The sequence below is a fragment of the Saimiri boliviensis genome, assembly GCF_048565385.1.
Source record: "Saimiri boliviensis isolate mSaiBol1 chromosome 3 unlocalized genomic scaffold, mSaiBol1.pri SUPER_3_unloc_3, whole genome shotgun sequence".
In the NCBI taxonomy this organism is placed as follows: domain Eukaryota; kingdom Metazoa; phylum Chordata; class Mammalia; order Primates; family Cebidae; genus Saimiri; species Saimiri boliviensis.
Genome location: NW_027412494.1, coordinates 72,323 through 80,411, shown reverse-complemented (window position 1 = coordinate 80,411; position 8,089 = coordinate 72,323). Strand labels below are relative to the sequence as shown.

General features: G+C 41.7%; 1 non-coding gene across 1 annotated transcript; it reads right to left on the bottom strand.

The window, feature by feature from the left end:
• Window positions 1-3,073: 3,073 nt before the first annotated feature.
• Window positions 3,074-3,180, bottom strand: LOC141583126 (U6 spliceosomal RNA). The gene has a single exon (XR_012515867.1). It is a non-coding gene; the product is annotated as a U6 spliceosomal RNA (small nuclear RNA).
• Window positions 3,181-8,089: the final 4,909 nt, after the last annotated feature.

The following is an 8,089-nucleotide window of genomic DNA, read 5'->3' as shown; positions in this document are numbered from 1 at the left end:
GGTAGCTGGGACTACAGGACCATGCCACCATGCTCAGTTAATTTTTTTTTTTTTTTTTTTTTTTTTTTTTTTTGTATTTTTAGTAGAGATGGGGTTTCACCATGTTGGCCAGGATTGGCTTGTACTCTTGACCTCATGATCCGCCCGCCTCGGCCTCCCGAAGTGCTGGAATTACAGGCTTGAGCCACCGCGCCGGGCCCATGCCCTTCTCTTTTTATCTTTATTCGTATAGCCTGTTTTGTCAGAAACCAGGATTGCAACACCTGCTTTTTTCTGTTTCCCATTTACTTGAAGGATTTTTCTCCATTCATTTTGAGCCTATGTGTGGGAGTTCATGTGAGATGGGTCTCTTAAAGACAGCATACTCAAATGAGTCTTGGCTCTTTATCTATCTTGCTGCCCTATGTCTTTCAATTGGAGCATTTAGCCCATTTACATTTAAAGTTAGCAATGATATGTAAGGATTTGATCCTGTCATCATGCTCCTAATTGATAACTTCACAGACTTGTGTACGTGGTTTGTTTTTTTAGCATCACTGGTCTGTGTAATTCAGTGCATTTTTGTAGTGGCTGGTGATGATCTTTTCATTCCATATTAAATTCTACTTTCAGGAGCTCTTGTAAGATAGATCTGCTGGTAATGAATTCCCTCAGCATTTGCTTGACTGAAAATGATCTTATTTCTCCTTCACTTATGACACTTAGTTTTGCTGGACTTGAAATTCCAGGTTGAAATTTTTTTCTTTAAGTAGTTGAATATCTCTTCTGGCTTGTGGGGTTTCAGCTGAGCAGTTCACTGTTAGTCTGATGGGATTCCTTTTGTAGGTGACCTTGTCTTTCTCGCTAGCTGCCTTTGACAAGTTTTATTTCATTTTGATCTTGGAGAACCTGATGATTATGTGTCTTAGAGATGTTCTTCTTGTGGCATATCTGAGGTTCTCTAGATTTCCTGAATTCAATGTTGTTCTGCCTGGCTAGGTTGGGGAAATTCTGATGAATGATATTCTGAAATATGTTTTCCAATTTGGTTACATTTTTGTCATCTCTTTCAGGTACATTAATATGGCATATATTTCACCTTTTTACATAATACTTTATTTCTCAAAGGTTTTGTTCATTCCTTTTTATTCTTTTCCCCCATTCTTGCCTCTTTTCTTTCAGAAAGCCAGTTTTCAAGCTCTGAGACTCTTACCTTTGCTTGATCTATTCTACTAGGTGGTCTTGCACATGAGATGGTGCTGGTCTGACCTCAGCACTCCTTAGTCTGCTTGCCTCTCCCAGGACCCCAGCCTGGCAACACCTGCTTACAGGGCACCCTTGGGTGCCCACACACATTACAAAAATTTTTATAAGGCAATCACACACAATTACCATGTGGCTGCATTATAAAAATTCATGTAGTGTGCTTTTCAGCTCTATCACATCAGTTTATTCTTTTTTAAAAAGCTGTACTTCAGGTTATAGGGTACACATGCAGATCATACAGAATTGTTGCATAGGTACACATATGGCAATGTGGTTTCCTGCCTCCATCCAGTCACATACATCTGGCATTTCTCTTCAGGTAATCCCTCCCTGACCTCCCCAACCCCTGGTGTCCCCCTGTTGGCCACCCCCAAAAAGACCCCAGTGTGTGATGCACCCCTCTCTGTGTCCATTTGTTATCATTATTCATCACCTGCCTATGAGTGAGAACATGCAGTGTTGGATTTTCTTTCTTCTGTCGCTTTGCTGAGAATGATGGTTTCCAGATTGATTCATGTCCCTACAAAGGACATAAACTCATCGTTTTTTGTGGCTGCATAATAGTCCATGGTGTATGTGTGTCACATTTTCCTTGTCCAATCTATCGTCTCTGGACATTTGGGTTATTTTCAGGTCTTTGCCATTGTAAACAGTGCCACTGTGAACATACGTGTGCATGTTTCTTTATAATAGAATGATTTATAATCCTTTGGGTATATACCCAGTAATGGGATTGGTGGGTCAAATGGAATTACAATTTCCAGGCCCTTGAGCAAGTGCCACACTGCCTTCCACAATGGTTCAACTAGTTTGTACTCCTAGCAACAGTGTAAAAGTGTTCCTATTTCTCCACATGCTCTCTGGTATCTGTTGTCTCCAGATTTTTTAATGGTCACCATTCTAACTGGCATGAGGTGATATCTCAATGTGGTTTTGATTTCTCTAATAACCAGTGATGATGAGTATTTTTTCACATGTTTATTGGCCTCATATATATCTTCTTTTCAAAAGTGTCTGTTCATATCCTTTGTCCACTTTTGAACGGGTTTGCTTGTTTTTTTCCCTGTAAATCTGTTTTATTTCTTTGTAGATTATGGATATCAGCCATTTGTCAGATGGGTAGATTGCAAAAATTGTTTCTCATTCTGCTGGTTGCTGGTTCCCTCTAATGATGGTTTCTTTTGCTGTACATAAGCTCTGGAGTTTAATAAGGTCCCATTTGTCTATTTTCCTTTTTGTTGCCAATGCTTTTGGTGTTTTAGTCATGAAGTACTTGCCTACACCTATGTCCTGAATGGCTTTGCCTATTTTTTTTCTAGATTTTTTTATGGCATTAGGTCTTATGTCTAGATCTTTAATCCATCTGGAGGTAATTCTACTGTAAGGTATCAGGAAGAGGTCCAGTTTCTGCTTTCTGGACACTGGTAGCCTGTTTTCCCAACAACAATTATTAAACAAGAAATCCTTTTCCCATTGCTTGTCTTTGTCAGGTTTATCAAAGGTGAGATGGTTGTATATGTGTGGCATTGCCACCAGGACCTCTGTTCTGTTCCATTACTCTATTTCTCTGTTTTAGTACCAGTACCATGCTGTTTTGATTCCTGTAGCTTTGTATTATAGTTTGAAATCGGGTAGCATGATGCCTCTGGCTTTGTTCTTTGTGCTTAGCATTGTCTTGGATATCCACACTCTCTTTTGCTTCCATATGAAGTTTAAGGTGGGTTCCTCCAGTTCTGTGAATAAGATCATTGGTAGCTTGCCGGGGACAGCATTGAATCTATAAATTACTTTGGGTAGTATGGCCATTTTCAAGATATTGATTCTTTCTACAAATATGGAATGCTTCATGAATTTTTAGGTCCTCCTTGAGCAGGGGCCATGCTAATCTTCTCTGAATCATTCCAATTTTAATATAGGTGCTGCCAAAGTGAGCACCAGTAATGTTGTTTATACTGGATATATTGCCTGTTAGCTCCTGCGATGTTTTACAATGATTTTTGGCCTCCTTGCATTGGATGATGACATACTTCTTTCACTTAGTGAACTTTGTTTCTACCCACATTCTGAATTCTACTTGTATCATTGCATACATGTCAGCCTCTGGCCAGTTCTGAAAACTTGAACAGGCTGAACAGTTGATGTAATCATCTGGAGGAAAGAAGGCATGCTGACTTCTTGAGTTTCAGTGTTCTTGCACTGATTCTTCCTCATCTTTATGAGCTTATTCACCTTCAACCTTTGAGGTTGCTGACCTTTGCACAGGATATTTTTCTTTTATCATATTTGATGATCTTGAGGGTTTGATTGTGGTTTAAAGTAGAATCAGGCAGCTGCCTTTGGTTTTGGAGGATTTTAGGGGGCCAAAATTCACCTCTCAATTCCTGGGCTGTGTGCTTTAACTCTGGGAAACTTATATTGGGTCTCAACTTTGTTCTCTGGCTCCTCAAAGTTTGGAGTATACTGCACTGAAGGCAGCAAAGTGGGGCAGCTGTGGCAGAGTGTTAGCAGATGCAAAACTGCCTGCTTCCCTGTTGGCATTTGCCCAGTGGTGGAAGTGGTGGAGGCAAGACAGCTTGGTGGCGGCCAGAATACCCCTTCTGTGTGTGCTGTTGCATTGGAGGTAGTGTTGGTTCAGGCCGGGGTGCTGGCCTGTGCATGTCTGGGTTCCGTCTCTGTGACCCCCTAAGCAGCAACGACCACTCAACGTATATTAGCATTCCCTTTTCATGCACAGAATTAGCACAAGGAGAAGGTATTGGCAGAGGTTGTGATTTTGTTCCTCTGCCTACCATGGCTCTTTCTTCAATGGGAGTTGGTGTGGGTTGAAGTGTGTGCTACATTCCCATGTGCTGGTAGGGCAAGTGCAGCAAAATCCACTCATGTAAACACACACCAGCAAAGTGACGTAGGACGTTTTTGTATAAAGAGCTTCAGTATGGAGAGGCAATGTAGAGGCGGGTGCGTGCCTGAAGAGTCCACTTTGCTGCATCTCTTCACTGCTCAGGCCTGGTCCACTGGCACAGAAACAAAGGTGTGGGCAGCTGAGAGTGCCCTGTAGGCAGGCGTGGCCAGGCTGGGGCCCTGGGAGAGGCAAGCAGACTAAGGAGTGCTGAGGTCAGACCAGCTTCATCTCATGTGCAAGAATGCCCAGTAGATATCACGCCTCAGATAACTCTCTGAAAAGTGAGGCCCCAGCACAGCACAGCTGCTCTACAAAAACGTGGCCAGACTTCTTTTTTAAGCAAGTCTCCTTTTGTTAAGAGGGAAAATCACATACGTGATCTCTGCTGGGCAATCTTCACATGAGATGTGGCTGATCAGAACTCCACAGTCCTAAAGTGCTGGGATAAAGTGTCTCATAAGACCCAGTAGAGCCTAGAGAGATAGCTGTGCCTGCCCTCTGGGCTTCACATCAGCTGGCTTCCTGCTCCATCACATTGCTTGTCTCCTGGGGGCTCTACCCCAGAGAGATGTGAGTTAGCCATCACTTAGTGTAATCATCCCAGGATAGAGGGTCTGTTCTATGGGCCCAAGCCAGAGTTCCCTGTCCAGTGATAAGCAGTGGGGGGTATGTGGTATCCACAAGAGATGGACTGCCTTGTTCCTTGGGTCAACTGCAGCTTGTTAGAGTTATCAATATGGCATTTAGGGTCTTTGCTTTCTTGATATTCTGAAGGTAACAAGGGCAGATCCACTGCAGAGGCAGTGGCAGAGAGGATTTCAGTCGATCTGTGAAGCTCTGTCCAAGAAATTGCCAAGTTGCTACTGGCTTGTTGGCTTCAGTGGTGTCCTGGATAAAGACCCAAGCCAGGAGGACCTGCTCATTGAGGAGATATGGAAGCCAGCACCCACGTAACGGTTCAGCCACTTTCCCATAAGGCTGCTGTGGTATACTGGGGGTCCACTCCAGTACCTAATTGCCTCATATCTTCCAGCGACTCAAGGTATCACTAGCGAAGCCTGCAAAAAGACAAAGATAATAGCCTGCCTCTTCCTCTGGGACCTCTGTACCACTGAGGTACAATCCTGTTGCCAATCTGGACACAACTACGAGAGGTGGCTGGAAACAATTTCAGAAGTCTTGTCTAGTCAGGAGGAACAAGATCAGAGACTTGCTTTTAAAAAAGTCTGGCCATGTTTCTGTAGAGCAGCTGTGCTGTGCTGGGGGTTCACTTCAGCCCCTGGTTGCCTCAGACACTCTGAAGTCCCAAGGTTGAAATGGCTGAGTTGCCCAAACAACAAAGATTACAGTCTGGTCCTCTCTCTGGAAGCTCTGATTCAAGGAGGCCTGAAACATCTGTCAGCCAGAGAACAGCAGTGAAGGCAGCCAGAGACCCTGGTTGAAAAGCTGTACCCAGTGACTAAAAATGTGGTTGGGGATTGACTTAAACAAGGGTCTGGCCATGTTTTTGCAAGGTGGCTCTGCTGTGCTGAGCTACCACTTACACCCCTTGTCAGCTTGGGTTCTACAAAGCCCTAAGGCCAGAACCTAGTCATCCAAATAACAAAGATGGTGGCCTGCCTTTCTCTGTGGGAGCTCTGTCTAAGGAATGTTTCATATCTCCATAGGCCAGGGAAAACCTGTGAGGGTAGCTGTAAGCCCCAGGTGGGAGGTCCTGTTCAGTAAGAAGGAACAGGATCAGGTGCCTGCTAACAGAAGCAGTCTGGCCATGATTTGGTAAAGCAGCTGTGCTGTGCTGTGGGAACTCTTCTGCCCCTGGTCGGTTTGTACTCTCCAATGCCCACAGGCTGGAATAATTAAGTTCCTCCAACAGGAAAGACGGCAGCCTGTTCTGTCTTTTCTTTCACAGTTTACCTTGTGTGATGGAGCTGAATTTTTAGGCTGTTAATTTTTACAATAAGCATTACAGTTGTTCAGAAAGAATCTTGCTGTTCTCTTTCAGGTTAGATGTATGAGAATTCATTGTCTCCTGTAAATAAACCTGTTGAGGTTTTGTTCTCTGGAAAGAAGTCTCTTTCTGCTATCTGACTTTGGTCACATTCATGTAGAGCAGTAGCCAGTCTACAAGGACATGACTGAATTTCCATTTCCAGCGTTTCCTAGTTGTGTCTCACATTTTCCAATTCAGAACTGACCATTTTATTCTTCGTTGTCAAAATGCTAAGCTGTCCACTGTCTTTAAATACTGTCTTTGTTCATTCTTCCTTATCCAATTTTATAGCCTTTTGAATATTAGCATTCTTTTCTTTCACACTTTCAATGTCCTCCAAAAAAATTTTTTTTCCCTTAGCAGGTTGTGCTGTTGAATTTTGTCTAGTTTCAGTCTAAGCATGGCAATTTTTTCCCAGAACATGCTATTTTCATGCAAGAGATCTTTTTCTTTCTTATGGCTAAGAGAATTCTAAGTCAACAAAGCAACATTTTAGTTAGCACACAATAGAATAACATATCATAATTTCCTCTGAATTTAAAGCATAAGATGTATATTTGTATAATGAAAGAATTCCCATGGTGAATATGTAACTGAAAAAAAGTTGAACAAAACTTCAAACCTAATAGAGTGTAAATTCCAGAAAGTTTCAATATTGATTTAAACACCACGAAAAATAAATCACTAGAGGATTTTAAAGAATTTTGGAATTGGAAAAGCCTTTCTCTGAATAACAAAATAATCATAGGCATAAAATATAAGATTAATACATTTGACTACGTTTTAAAAATTGGATTTACACTCTGATATCTATCCTATAAACCACACCATTGTAAGAGCCTTAGCTATGCATATATTTAAAGAGAAGCAGTTCCTCTAAGTTTTCAAGTTCCTTTTTCTGAAGAAGGTTTTATCAATATATGACTTTTCTAATACTGTTATAGTCAGTTATAAGAATTACATTTATTCATAACTTAAATCTAAGTTTTGTATCCTATATGTACACATCTGCATCTAAGCATTGCACTTCTACATCCAACTGTGAACTCATTTAAGATCAGGATTCTTAAAAAGAGAAATAAAAAAAATATATGCAGCTGGATACTGTGGCTCACACCTGTAATCCCAGCAGCATGTAATGTTCAGTGTTCTATGTAGTACTGCACTTCTACATGTGGCTGGGCGCAGTGGCTCACACCTATAATCCTAGCTGCTGAGGTGCATGGATCACGAGGTCAGAAGTTCGAGACCAGTGTGGCCAGCATAGGGAAACTTCGTCTCTACTAAAAATAAAAAAATTAACCAGGAATGGTGGTGTGCAACTGTAATCCCAGCTACTCAAAAGGTTTAGGTAGGAGAATTATGTGAACCAGTAGGTGGAGGTTGCTGTGAGCTGAGATCATGCCATTGCACTCCAACCTGGGTGACAGACTGTGTCAGACTCTGTTTCAAAATAAACGTGTGTGTGTGTGTGTGTGTGTGTTTGTGTGTGTGTGTATGTATATAGGTGTGTATATATGTGTGTGTGTGTATTTACCTGTACATGTGTGTAATACACACAGATGTATATAGTATATTGTGAAGAATTTTCCCTATGTTGTCTGATGCTAGTTCTAGTGATCCTCCAGAAAATCACCGTTACGTCTGTGGTGTAAACACATAATACAAAAGAAACCTTTAATTCAAAATATTAATAATAAATAAGATAGGACTTATAGAGTTTTTCTTAGAAATCATAAGATTAAGGAAGATCCAAGATGCCTGAATAGGAACATCTTCGGAATGTAGTTACCAGCAAGAACAGTGCAGAGAGTGAGTGCTCACTACATTTCCAAAGAAGTTTTCACTGCCAACAGACAAGGAGATTCCTGAGCATAAAAGTGCCATGAGTTTTCATTTCAGCAGTTTCAGTCAGGGATGCATCAGGACAAAGAAACTCACAAAAGTTTGGG